At 37.1% G+C, this 14,825-nt stretch overlaps 1 protein-coding gene across 19 annotated transcripts in view; it reads right to left on the bottom strand.

Moving 5' to 3' along the window:
• The window catches only part of MEF2C (myocyte enhancer factor 2C), a 148,333-nt gene that overhangs the window by 93,677 nt on the left and 39,831 nt on the right, over positions 1–14,825 (bottom strand). For 2 of the 19 annotated variants that reach the window (XM_031674141.2, XM_031674156.2), the window contains exon 1: positions 875–1,032. The exons of 14 other annotated variants lie outside the window; for them this stretch is intronic. The gene's annotated coding sequence lies outside the window, so the exon portion shown is untranslated. Of the gene's footprint in view, positions 1–874; positions 1,033–6,912; positions 6,961–14,825 lie in introns of those variants that run through there. 3 more of the 19 variants (XM_072958416.1, XM_072958415.1, XM_072958413.1) reach the window with 2 other exon arrangements.

Raw genomic sequence — 14,825 nt, 5'->3', positions numbered from 1 at the left:
CTTTTTTAATTCTTAAAACACGATGGGAAATATTCTGCCAGAAGGAATTGCTATGTCTCAGTTTGTATATATATATAAAATAGTTATGATATATTAAAAATTGCCATTAAATATATTTTCCTTTTTGAAATATGTAAGGTCATGTGGAGAGATGCAAGTTTAAATATCAGTGAGATTAAACTTCTATTGTTTTCTGTAAAAAATGAATTATTTTGTGAAGTGTGTTGCCTTTTGAACATTTTTGAAATGCAAAATTTGATATGATTCAATACATATACAGAGTTAGATAATGAGACTGTTTTCACAAAGTAAAATATGTCTTGGAACACTTGGCTTAGAATATTTGATTATGGGTCACTATGGTTCAAGGTTGTCAGTAAAAATGCAAAGAGTTAGGAAGGTCAACAATAGCTCAGCAGCTGTTTTTTTAGCATAACTATTTTTCCAATCTGATTTTTATGCAAAAATTATATTGTAAGGTCAGTTTCAAGCATTCATTTGTAGGAGGCCTGGAGAGGCTGAAAAAGAGATTATATAACTTTAGTTATCTGAAAAACTGTCTTGTAGGTATATGAAGAAAAGAATATAATAGCTAAACTACACATAGTAGATTTCAAGTTATGCTGAGAACTTTCATTATGTACAATCAACCATAAGCTTAAAATAATTCCAGCAGCCTTGCCGCTACTTCTTTCCACATGAAAGAAGCATTCTTGGAAAATGACAGAGTTACAGAGAAACAATCAGTAATTAAAAAAGAAAGAAAGAAAGAGAAATACTCTACCACAGTTACACTCTATAGAGCTATAGTCTTCTGCACTTTTTTTCTTTTTTGCCATCCTAAATATAAGAAAAATAAAATCAGGCTGCTTACTAAAAAGGGGAACTTCATTATGGCAGGCTTCTGTTCACTTTGAGTTTGGCATAAGCAGATGGATGAAGGCAACGTGGTTTGAGACCCAAGGAGAGAAGAATTTCTTGCGGACAGATGCTAAAGATCCTTCTCCCACCCAGGCTCTCTCCTCTACAAACAAGTTCCCTTGAGTGACACCCCCCCCACCCTCCCCAACACTCTTTCTCGCTCTCTTCCTCCCTCCCACAAATCCCTCCCAGTAACACAGAAGAATCTTGACAGAATGGCAGGAAACACGCACAGACTGGTCAGGGAAGGATATGATGTCAGCAACCACGAACAATAAAAGGTGTAAAGGTGCTTCCTTCCCTAAACTGTTCCAGAAGTGTAAAATGGGAACCAAAACTCTTCACTTCCTTCTCTGAGCAGCACTGTCTGAGTGCACTGTGCTGCACACCCCACACACAGAAGCCTTTCAGAGGTTCAGATAAGGGACAATGAGAGAAATCCAGACAGGGGAACATTTCTAACTCCTATTTTTAAAACACCTGAGAAAAAAAAAATTCCATTTCACAGCTCTAGCTTAGTATTTTGTATGACTTCTTTAAGAAATACAAATAAGAAAAAAAAAAGTTCATTTTGGTGAGGTAGGAGATACACTACAATTACCATTTACTATGCCTCACCAGCAACATCTGACACAGCTAACAGGGCCATGCAATCTCCATTCACCCTCTGGAGGCAGAAGAAGATTCTATACAGGCAAAGACCCAAATGGACAAATTATGTTCTTTGGTTAAAAAAGAAAAAGAATCACGAATCAAAAAAATCAAAGTTTGTTGGGAAAATACATGGATTACTTCTTTGCCCCCATAGTTAAAAAATAAAAAAGATACACGGGGTTGAGAAGGGAGAGATTCCTATGTTATTGAAGTTTTCAAATTTCTTTAAAAAAAACTCAGATTAAGAACCAAAGTAACTAACATAAACTTTCAGTATATAGTGAAACTATTTATTTTAATCCCGTCACTATTAGGTTCTTTCTAACATGGAAATGGCAGTCTACCCTAAGGTTTCTGTAGGAAGAAAACCACATATCAAGTGGATCTGAGTCATCTTCAGATTTCAATCATCTTCCCACAACACTTTGATTTAGAAATTAAACATAACCTTCAGTTGTGTGTTTTGATCTTAGAGTGAGACTGCCACGCCACATGAAAAGATGTGGGAAGAAATTAATTCTCTGCTGCTAAACTTGTCTTTGCAAAGCATGTATTTTGCTACAATAAGCACAGTGCAGTCACTTAAATAAAAACAGCCTATGAATAATGATAAAACACTAAAATATGTGATGTCAGTTTGCAAAGAAAGAATTCTGGTTTTCTTTTACTTGTATTAACAAATAACTTTTCCATTGACTCACATTTTCACTAACACTAGCACCTTCATACAGTGTTTTCTAGAAACTCAAGGCTGAAAACCAAGCACGTTATATCACATAAGAAATTATACAGTTAAATAAATATAAGCTGGATACTTAGTAAGGGACCAAAATGATCATAAGCCTAGTTGCTGCAAGCCTGGTATTACTAACTCAAACAATTAAATGATTCATTATTTTAAGTGGAAAACTTTCCTCATTATGATGCATCTACATACACTTAACCTTCTACTTTATGATATGTTTGAAAGACATATGAGGCACATAATTAAATTTTGGTTAAAAGGAACAAGGAGAACTTTAACTTTTTTCTTTTAAGAAGTATTCTGAACTTCAAAAGCTATAGTAATTATTAATCTTATTGTTACTTGACTACGTGACATCGTATGAGTTAGGGAATATTTCCTTGGTCCTGAAAGTCGCTCCATTTCTCTCAAAGCTTGCCAAGAATTATACAGAAAGTTATATTACCCTAGCTATGAATGCAAGCTGAGTGCATTCTAAAGACATATAGCTAAGTCATCCTCTTAAGGGTAACAAAATTACCCATTCTTGCCCACTGGATAAATACCATCATGTCAAATGAAGTTATTTTCTCAATTTATTCCAATTTAGTGTTAATATGCTGAATTCTGAGTTTTCTTGAAGTCTCAGTAACATAATATCGCACAGACAAATAATAAATAATGTCAACTGTCTTTCAGTTCCTTACACCTGCCATGCTCCTTCCTACCACAGGGTATCTGCATATGCAATTTCCTCTGCCTGGAATGCTCCTCCTTCCTCTCTGTGCCTCCTTAACTTCTTCCCTTCCTTTCTGACTCAGCTTCAGTTTCACCTCCTCAGGAAGCACTCCAGACTTTACTGATCACATCAAATTTCCCTTTAAGGACTCACAGCACCATGTCCTCCTTCGTAGCACTTCTCATGATTGAAACTGTCTGCCATCTTCCTCAACAACTGTGGGCCAGGTCTGTTTCGTCTCGCTTTTGCATTCTCAGTTTCTACCCTCATACCAGGCAGACAGCAGTAGCTAATAATTACCAGTTGATTAATGAATTAATTCATTAATATTTTTATCTCTCAGGTACTTTCTTCAGTTGCTATTTTTAATAACCACTGAGAACATTTTCATATTTTTATTTATACAGATAGGCTGTTAACCTCACTTAATCTTTCATTATATATAGCATCTCATGTATGGAAAAGGCTAATTTATACTGAGAAGTGGAAGCTAAATGGATTTTGGAGTCAGGAAGCTCAGGGTCTAAACTCTAGCTTGGTACTTAGAAGCTGAGAGATTACAGACTGATGATTTAATACCTTGGATCCACTATTCCCTTGCCCTGGAAACACTTGGGAATGTACTTCTCCACATGCAGGATGGCTATGATCATTAAATGTCATACTGTACGTGAAGGGCTGGGTACACAGTTAGTACTGGGAACATGCCTTACTACTTGTAAGATTGCTTCAGTTTTGAGGCATAAATTGAAAGTTACAAGTAAGTAAGGCTGTCAAGTGAATCATAGTCCTTACATATACCATGAAGACCTCACTTTGCAGAGATGATGATGAATGACTTGTAAAGGAAACGCTTCATTTATCCATTAACAATAATCATTATGTGAAGAAAAAATTTACAGGGTTATAAAAATTAAGAAGTTTCTTTTAAGTATCAGTCATGGAAGAGCTTCAGGCTGCAAAAGTAGAAATAACTAGGGAAATATATCAATTTTCCCAATGACCACGGCTGCTGAAAACTCTACATTAATGCTTCTAGTCCTACTTTAATATCTTTCCCCAAGGACAAAAGGAGATGAAATGTATGTCAGAAATATAATAAGGCTAAAAAAGAACTCGTTTTGAAAACCCCTGCAATTAATTTAACAAGTGGGCCTAACCTGCCATTGTCACTGATACAAGCCATTTTATTTACACAGTTCTAGAATTTAGGAGATGAATACCTTCAAACAACTGCATTGCACTGCATTATAAACAGTTTAATAAACACACGGGAAGCACAGCTTTCCTGTCATGGTTATCCATGGTAGATTTTTCCCTTTGACATTTTTTTCACACTGGAGCTTAAACAGCATCCTTCAATCCCCATGCTGAAATAAACTCCAAATGGTCCAAATATGTCAAAAGCCTCGTGCTATCCAACCACACCACAGTTTTTAGTCTTTCCACATCATATTTAGCAATTAATTCAGGGTTTAATCATGTCTTTGTTTTCCTAATTTTTCGCAACAGCACAGCCGCCACGTTTTCTTTCAAAGGCCACTGAGTGACGTGCAAAGCTCCCCACAAAGGTAAATCTGGCACTGTCCTCATCACCAAGCAAGAGCTACTATTTAGCATTACGGAGTGGGTTCTGTTCCCCAGCTGTAACCTCTCAATAAGCACATGCAGCTGGATTTTTGTTGCTGGTATTGAACAAAGCAAGTTAAGCACTACACAACACCAACACCAGAAACTGTCAGCCTTCAAAGCAAGCGGGGCTTGAAATGCGAGATGCTGCTACACATTTTCATCTCATGACGACAGAAGTCTAAACTCTCAGGCATCTCATGATTCTTTCAGGAAAAAATCTTATGTTCATGGTTTTCTTAATCTTTACTATATCATATTCACTATTGAAATGGAAATATTCTATAAAATTTTGTTCTCAAAAGCCTGTGTGTATTGCACACAGTTTTCACCCTGATACATTTGTGTATGTGTAAATGTGTGTGTCTGTGTCTGTATGTTTGTACAGAGGGAATATTTTCCTGCAAAACTGCAGCAGATGGAGAAAACACATTTTAGTCTTTCACAATATGCAGGTAAAACAGTAAGAGTACATTTTAAGACATCTGAGTAGTCCTGAATATTATCACTAGTAAATAATCACACTATCGTTAGGATTGTGATGTAAATGGTTAAAAGGACATTCTAAGTAAAGATTTTGTTTTATTCTGTATTCAAATACTTTGTTCAATAATTGAAAATTATGTCCTTGAAAATAATTTGCCCCTATTATTTACTTTCCCAATTTATTTAACATTTAAAGATGACCTTGAAATGAGAAGAAATACTATTGTCTCCTGTTAATGTTTTTGTTCTACATTAAGAAGACTGTACTTGATAAATCATCTGCTATTTACACTGAATTTCATTTATTTTTTGTCTGTAGCTAAACTTTAGAAATTTAGAAAGTTTACATAAAAACTTTCCATGCTCATATCCATATAATACTCAAAATGCCATCATCATTATCTCTCAAAATACAGATATTTGATACCGCTATTATATATGGTTCAACATAGAACCCAGTGATTCATCAATTTTTCTGTTTCTCTTCATCTCCTTTACAGCATCATAATCAACCTAATTAAGGCTTTGTTCGTCTGAAACCTCTGATGACAATTTGTTTAACTCTATCCCACTGTGGTCTTCTTATAAGGAGAATTAAATCTGATCTTCTGACAGCAATCATTAAATGATCCCAACTGGCCCCAATTAAGCCACATGGCTCGTGGGCTTCCATACAGTCAAATGCCAAGTTCTCTGTTTCATTTACACATCATTCTTTACCTTGGTTTATTTTCTTAAGGCCAATTAAGTATATGTGTCCCATCAAGTGGAACCAAGTTTCCTTGCGTACACTAGCTCAAGACAGTGCATCCAATGACTTCACAGTCACACGGAGGCATCACTCAGGACCCCTGAAGCCATTCTCTCTAGCCGTCGTGATATTCATTAAAAAAAAAAAACAAAAAACTTTACATTTATTTACTCCGGATGAAACAACGCACATGTACCTTCTCAAAATAATACATGTGTTTAAACAGTTCGGGCTAATATAAATCTATAATAACTTTTCACTTGGCTTATTTACAATGATCTTTTAATAGAGCAGTATCTGCATTTAGTTGAGTCTGATACTCCTTTTTGCTAACATTTGGAAGGCAGCTACGCTCTGCACTGAACCAACGCTCTAACATTTGAAATAACCTCTTTAAGGCCCTCTGAAACAGCAGTATCAAAGTAAGACTTCTGAAGTTAACCTTTCTTACCCTTAATTTCTGCTCTAATTTTTTCACATAAGCTCAATTGTAAGTTCTGTAATGATGTTCCCAGGCCTTCCTATATGCGCAGGTAGCCTCAGGATTTAGAGCTCATTGACTGTGAGCTACCCCAGGGAAACGGCTGATTAAAAACAGCCTCGTGAGGAGTAGCTCCTGTTCACATCTGGCTCATCTTATTCTAAACTCCAATACCTGTATGGAAATTTGACCCCTCGCTTTGGAGATCCTCAGTTTACAGATCCTCCACCTTGTATGTCAAGGCAGAACCATAATTAAATTAATCCCAACATGACTGGTGTTCGACACAGTTTCTGCAGGACATTGCCCTGACTACTTTCCTGCGAACGTAAACGAATGCAGTCTATTTTTGTATCTATTCTAACGACAGCTCTCACAGATCATCTGTTGGTTTCTGATGCAGGCTCTCTCTCACAGGCCGCAGAGCAGGTGGATTAGAACATATCTGTTCACGCTAATCATACATTAAAAACTGATGTTAGGCTAGAGGACTGGAATGTATGTTACGCATCTCTTAGGACACTAACCTTGATGGAACACACAATTCTTTTTATTACTCGATCAACAGATGTTAACTGCAAAGGAAAAAGAAAATACAGTGGGGTCTTTGGCATACTGATGTTTGGCAACACCTAGAGAAAAAGAGCATGTGCCTTCTTTATGATAGCTAAATACACCCTTGATCAGCTACTCAATAAATAACTGTTCTCCTCAAAAGAGGAAAATTCAAAATCTTTATTACAAAATGCCGATGACTTAGAAAACACCAACCTCACCGCTGACTGTCTTCTACAAACTGTCCAACAAATGTATTAACATTTTAGTGGGGTGAAACAGACGCGGGGGTGTTGTATCATGAAATATTTCTCACTGTATTATAGTAATCTCCAATAAGATTTGATGTTAATTTTAGAGCATGCTTCTGCTAAAAAGGGCAAACCCTGCAACAGATTTAGTACAAAGAAGCTGAAAATATCCTGTGGAAAAAAAAAATCTGTAACAAAATCAGCCAGCCCAAATCCTGCCATTACTCAGCACTGCAGTGACGTGCGGATGTTTGTAGTGGTTTGAGGAGCCAGCAGGGGTGGAAACTCTACGTACTCGACTCCAACATGATTGCAATTGAACCTCATCAAAGTAAGAGCTCATAATTTGTCACAGAAAACAGCCAATTAACATATGTTAGAAAAAGGCTTCATAAAGATAATATATGATTAAAGACCCAGTGCAGCTGCTGAAAATCAAAACTATGCATTTAAAAAAGAAATCTCAGGCTGAGCTTCCGTATGGTTAAACTGATAATGGCTACTGTGATTTTTTTTTTTAAAGTATAAAAATATAATTACAGTGCTTCTCACAAGTTTGGGGTTATGGCAAGGGAGAACTGGGTACTGTGGCACTATTTACTATGCCTTACTTAGTTCTATAAATAGTTGAAGCCCTTGCCAAAACTCTGTAGTTACTTTGTTTTAGTGCTATTTTAAAACACAGACCTTCATTGTGAGCTAAATGGCCTTCAGGATGCACTTTGTAGTTACAGCATTCCTCTCAAAACTGTATCCTCCCTTTATCTGTGTAAAACTCCAGGACAGGGGGATTCTACCCAACTGCCCCGTGGACTGTAAAACACGCCAGGGCTGTGTAACACACGCTTTTAGTACTTCAGATCTTTTCTCGGGGTTGGTGGTCAGGAAGGGTGACAGTTAAATGTGAGAAGTGAGATTAAAGTGCACAGACGCAGGGCAGAGCTCCTAAAGGACGCAAGGCAGTCTACCTGCCCCACCTTTGGAGTGGATGAATGATACATTTGCACTGGCTGTATTCCTGTCATAGATTTTAAACTAAACTCTAGCTTGGACCACGTGGGCAATTAAATCCTGGCTAAACTGACATCATCAAAGGCCATGAGCCCAAACTATGATGTTTAATATTACAGAGATCAATGAAAAAGTTTGATCGATATTCACAGGGACATAAGTGCATCAAGCATAATGCTGGGTGCTATAAACAAAACAAAGTAGGTCTGGTCTTCAAGAAATTGATGTTTTAAAGGGAGAATGAAGCAATAAACAAGTGCACTAATATGGTGATTTTTAAATAGAAAAATCCTATAGAGAAAACATCACAGTAGAACAGGCTAGGTAGGGGGTGACTGAACAGGAAAGGGCCAAGGTAGACAATGCGTCAGGGAAGGGTAATTTGACAAGATGACATCTGAGGGGAGATGTAAACCATGGATGGAGCAAGGCGGTATCTGGAGGGGAATACTCCAGCACTCTGCCTGTCACTGGTGGGACAAACCTGGCTAACTCAGTTTCCTAAACCTCAGTTTCCTCGGCTATAGAGTGGGAATAATAACACATATATTCTATAACGAGGCTTTGAGGCTCAAATGAAAAGAGAACCACATTCATTTGCAAAAATTCAGTTGGATGCAATTCAGTTTCTTAAATTCACTGTGTAAACTTGTTTTCTTCAATTCATTATTATATAAGTTTATGGAAATTGTAAATACTTTGAAACACTGAGAATATATACTATAACAAAAAAGGTTCCTAATTTATATTCATTGAATCCAAAGGTGTGTCTTCCCTTGAAATGTGGGTATTTCATTAAAAGCAAGGTCCACTGGTCAAAAGAGTTCGTGGGTATATTAGTTCACGTTGCAATGTTAAATATGGATAGCACCATGAGCAATCTAACAAATACAATGCAAAATTTCTGCAAATGTAAAATACAGATTTATATTTTTAAAACTCTTAGAAATAAACAATCTTATAACATTACTAATGTAACGGAGTCATTGTTTTAGGTTGATTTATTTCCTCTCTCATAGGACCCAACTCCCAAGTAATCAGCACAGTTTTGATTAAGCTCTCAGTGATAATCCCAGCGTCTCACTGTATGGGAAAAAATTCACACATCTTTGGACATATGCATCTAATGAGAGTAAGCCATGTAGCCTCAAGCCAAACAGATTAATTTCCAACTTAGAATGAACAGAGAAATTGAGTCATCTAGTATTTTTTAAATTAAAGTATTTTTAAGAGGAAAAATACAAAATTTGAGAATTATGAATTTAAACAAGTAGGAAATTAGAGAGAAGGACAACTGACACACTAATTTTAAAAGTTATAAAACAGAAATGTCCAATGAAAAACTAGAGTATTTTAAGTAAGGGGGGGGGTCAAAATTTCCTATTCAAGGAAACTCTGTTTAAGGAATAATGGGTATACATTTTCAATTCTCCTTCCCCTGTCATTTTTAGGGGGAATGGGATATGTTTGATCCTTTATTCTATCATTTTTTTTAAAATGTGCTATTTGGCGAACATTATTTATCCATTTTAAAATACGGTAAGTTGTATAATTTACCACAAAGCCTAAATTGACACTAATTTATTTTCATTATTATTGATCAAATGCTCTGAAAATGAATTAAAAATTTGAAGTTTTTTTTTAAGTCAAGCTGTCTTCTTTCCTTTCCTAAAGGAATCATAGTATAGACATTTATCCTATTAAAAATAAGCATAGTGTTTCATTTTATTCTCAGAGTTAACCAATACTTCACATTACATATGCACCTTCCTCCCTCCCCATCTTGTAAAACGACCTTTGGAGGATGCCTGCCTCCCCTTCCAAAACCCTGTCATAACCACATACAAAGCAGGCACATGAATACAGGTTTCTTCCTTCTATTTCAGGCATTCCCCACTTGATTTTTTTCATTTCATCACCTTTATCTCTTTTTCCACATGTTTAGAACTGAGGGGAAATGGAAAGTGAAACTGTCAAAGGGCTAGGAACAGAGGTGTTCTCAGATGAACAGAACGCTTCCTCTGACTACGCAGGCAGGGCAGGCGAGCACGCGGCGCGGGGCCAGCCGCGGGCCGGGGGAAGCTGCACCCGTCCCGGGCCGAAGGCCTGGCGGGAGGCTCCTTATCTCAGCCTGTCTACACACTCTGTCCAGGCTCTTTTCAAGGAAAGCCCAAGTCATCCTTGGCAGATGCCACTACATGGAAAGTATTACAGCACTGCCCCTGTGAAGAAGGCCGTGCTACGACAGATCAGAAGTTACCGAGATGGACAGTTTTTCATCCCGATTCTCCAGAACCAGGGATCTAAAACAGAGCACTCACTGCTGGAAGGATGCTCACGACTCTTCAGAAATCCCAAAGTGGGTTCAGAAGATCACTGGTTGCTAAGGATGCTAACAAACGATCCCCTCTGCCCTCAAAAAGTCAGAAAATCGAAAAAATTGAGGAAAACATTTCTTTGCTGCAGGACTTTTCACTTCTTTAATATACTGGATGACAGAATCTGAAATATCTACAGATTTATCGGGAATATCCTTTGGGAAATGCTAGCTTCAAAGAAAGGAACCTGCTTCTTTCCTCTGACTACTGAATACAAATGCCCCAAATCAAACCTTAGCTCAGTGCCTGGCTCAAGGAAGATATAACAGTATTGTTGAATAATTGATAAAAAAACAAACTATTCTTTCAGCTTGACAAAGAAATACAAACATGGTATCAGGTGCAGAAAATTGCTGCTCTTCTAAAGTAAAAATATTAATAAAATATTTAGCTATTAGTGTAATTTGTTTCCAAAGTCCAAAGCACCAAAAAGCAGAAGAGTGCAGTGGAAAGAAAGTTCTGGTCAAAATCTGACTCTTGGTTGAGTTCTGCTACCCAGGAGGTGCAGGTCTTTGGGCCACTCAACTCCTCTGAGTCTCATTTTCCTTGGACATATAAAGGGAGCTGGGTTCAATTTCTAAAGACCCCTTTCAAGTTTCTAAACGGTATAAATTCAATAAAGGTGTAAGACAAAATGAGGTCAGAATGCTTCTCCAAATGATACAGTTCTAGAGAAACAATAAGCTGACAAAAATGTTTAATTGTGTGGTCAATATAATTGCTTAAATTTTTTTTTTTGCATTGAGAAGTTGATTCACCTGAGACTCAAGCAAAATAAGCAGTTAAGATGAAGGTTATATTATGCATTTTGGACCACTAATTCTATTTAGAAACTTAATAACAATAGCTACAAATTATAAAATACTATGGCACTAAAAAATTTACATATATTGACTTTAATCCTCACAGGAGCCTCTGAGGAAGGCACTATTACAATTTCCATTTTACAGAAAAAAAGGCCAGAGGACAGAGAGGTTAAATTACCTGCTCAGGGTCGCACAGCTAGTGCTAGAGCTGTAATTTGAACCCCTGTAAGTCCAGTCCGAGACTCAGTAATCAAACCACATACTCTGCTATTTCTCCATGCTGCAAGGTAATATTCAAAAGAGTACTCTAGGGTTAAAATGCTATGTAGAAAATGTGATGTTCAGAGAGATTTAGTAGAATCCAAAATACTTTTAAAAATCAATTTTCTTTAAAGAATCTAACATTCTCTGATTCTTGATGGCAAACAAAGAGTTTCCTTCACTGTCCTAACAGGAAAAGGAGTAAAACTTGAGTCAGATACCTGTCATTAGAATATCAGTATTTACTGGCTGATCAGCACCAACGGTTTTTTCCCCTCCTTTCTACAAATGAATGTGGTTGCTCACAAGTCAAACCAGCTTAATGTACAAGACTCAGCATATATTCATCTCAACTCCTGGTAAAAGCCACCAAAACAGGTGTCTCTCTGAGGATGGGTAAGAAGTCAACTTCATTTATGACAAAGGTGAGAATTATACAGAATATTACAGACACCTTGTCTCCAGGCTTGGGGCAGTTATCTTGCTCCCCTTCAAAGTAGCCTGGGTAGGTTTCTACCCAGATCTAAGCAAGCCTGGTGTGGCCTGGTAATCATCTCCCCCCGCATTTCTCCTCTCCTCCTGCTCTTCCTTCTCTTTAAGCTTTTTCTCTTCCTTCTCCTTTATCTCCTCAAATCATGGTCCACTGCAATATTCTTCTGAGGGCAGTGGAGTTTCCACTTTAGTATTTTATACAAGTACCTGCTTTTTTAGAATTCTTTGTGTTTGAGACCTCTGGGTGTAACTGTAATTGAAGCTCTTTAAATACATTATTTTAGAAGTAATTGTATGGCTATCAGCTTTGTAAGACACACCTAATAAAATATATAAATTAATTATATAAAAACAGTTGACATAATTGGCAATATATTTATGATTGTTGAAGAAAAGTGACATATTTTGGTGTATTATAGAAGTTCACATCATTTTCTTCCCACAATTTACCTCAGCCTTACTCTGTCAGAGCCTACAGAGTGTGAGGATGTAACAGTTTTGCCTATTTTCAGCATGTATCGGCCTTTTCTCCTACTTTCGTAGGCAGAACACTGTGGTACAGATGTATGCACATATGTACTCATTTATGTATTTACACGTTTATTGCACCAGTTGATGAGGACTATGGGTCAGAGTCAAAAACTCCATAAGCAACAATAATATCCAAGCCTGAATTCAATTTGAGATGCTGGGCAAGTGACCGTGCAAAGTGAAAGCTCAAAGTGGCTGCCTACATATCCCCTGTGCTTTGAGAGGGCGCTTGGTAAACAGGAAACCTCTGAGATGTCTAGTTCAGTAAGAAAAGACCTGTTGGCAAGTACTGTCTTTCACAGTGAAGAAACGTCTGGAATAACTTTTACAAAGGTGTCACTCACGCCTGTCAGTGGTATTAAGAAAGTTCTGAGAAGTGGAGGGGGGACGTGACTTTTAGATGCTAGAAAGGTGGACATGATCATCAAATAACCAGTTAACAGACCAAATCATTATTTGGCCACATTCCTGAGGATTCTAACATTCAAAATTATAGAAAAACATTCATCTTTTATAGCATATGAATTGGAAAACAATGAATAATAGCATAATCTCTATCCAGTTCCTTTGGAAAAAAATCAATTAAGATGAATATTTAATAACTGCCTCTCTAATTTAATATGGAGAATTTCATATTAAATGAAGGGTGGGCTTGGACATTTCACTTGCCTTAAAATGGCTCTTTATGAGAAAAATACATTTTGCTATGTTAGAAAAGAGCAAAAAAGTCTTTCTCTTATTTTATTTATTTATTTTTTTTGTAGAAATACGTAGCGATAATACCACTTAGCCAAAGTAAGAGCAGAAATGCCGGACACTAAAACTGGTAGGGGTCAGGCAAGGTCACAGCATTTTCCCCTCCTTCAGATAATACCATACCCAAATTATTTCACAAAGATTCCACCCCTCCTATTTTTAAGGCCTTCCGGAAAAGGAGCAGCACAACCTTCCTCAGTAACCTATTTTGACATTTCACAACTCTCCCTCTCAGGAAATTCTTACTTATAGCTAATCCCTCACAGAATACTTCATGCCCAGTCCTCTCCTTCTAGCCTTTGTCCAGAGAACCGCACTTGGTGATCGTGTCTTCACTTCGTAAGCTTTAAGGCTATGGACTGAGTTACACCTACTTTCGTTGTCCTTTCCTTGCTTGAGTTTCTATTTTTGCCCCCATCTTTGCAGCTCTTCATTTCAAGTCAGACCCACCTTTAGCTCTGGAGTCCAAAAATACACACAGTACCAAGAAAAGGCTCTTACATACTCATATCAGATATATTTTTTAATTAGCCACATACTGTATGAATTTTAAAGTAAATGTTTGCCTTTTCATTTATTCCAATTTTGCATTTTTTCCCCTGCCAGATTTGCTCCTGGCCAACTCTTTCATATTTTGTATGTAAAGAGTTTATTTTTCTTCTCCTTGGCTTCATGATTTCTGACCACTTTGCCAGTTTACCAAGGTCACGCTGAGTTCTGATCTTGTCTTCCAAGGGCCAAACCTCAAAAACTCTCTTTACACAGGACTCTCTAAATTTAATGAACAAATTATTTATTACACTATTCCTGTAGCTACGATTGGAACTTGTGCAGTTTGGAAAATAGTTTCCCAATTTATGGGTGAGGATGTTGTACAGAACAAAATCAAAAGCCTTGGAAAGTTGATATTATATCTACCCCTCCCCCTTCACACTACAGTGAAGGATAAAATATTCTCATAGGATCAGCTTTTATACTCACATCCAGGGTGTTACAGGATGTATAAGAAATGTATAACACATCATTGTGATTTTTCCCCGTATATTTTCAAGTCTGCTAATTAGAGAGTTACTAGTTGTGGTCCCTTGGGTCATCCTTTGTTTTCTTTTAAAAATATCATCAGCGTGATAGATATCTTCTAGTCTTTATTCAATAGCTCTTAAGAATAGTAGCTGTGGCCCCGCAATGGCATATGTAACACGAGTTCCTGCTACTAGAATGATCTTAGGCTTTAGCCAGACCTGCCCAGGGGTTCCGTGAAACTTGCTATGTTCCTTAGCATCACTTCATTCCTTAGGTCATTCGTACGTATGTTACATTTCAGGGACGTGGCCAAAACCATGAGGTCATTTTACTGCTTAATAAAGGTAAAAAGCAATGCAAAGAAGCATTTAATTCA

The sequence above is a fragment of the Vicugna pacos genome, chromosome 3 (assembly GCF_048564905.1).
Source record: "Vicugna pacos chromosome 3, VicPac4, whole genome shotgun sequence".
NCBI classification, from domain to species: Eukaryota; Metazoa; Chordata; class Mammalia; order Artiodactyla; family Camelidae; genus Vicugna; species Vicugna pacos.
This window is presented reverse-complemented; position numbering and strand designations above follow the sequence as displayed.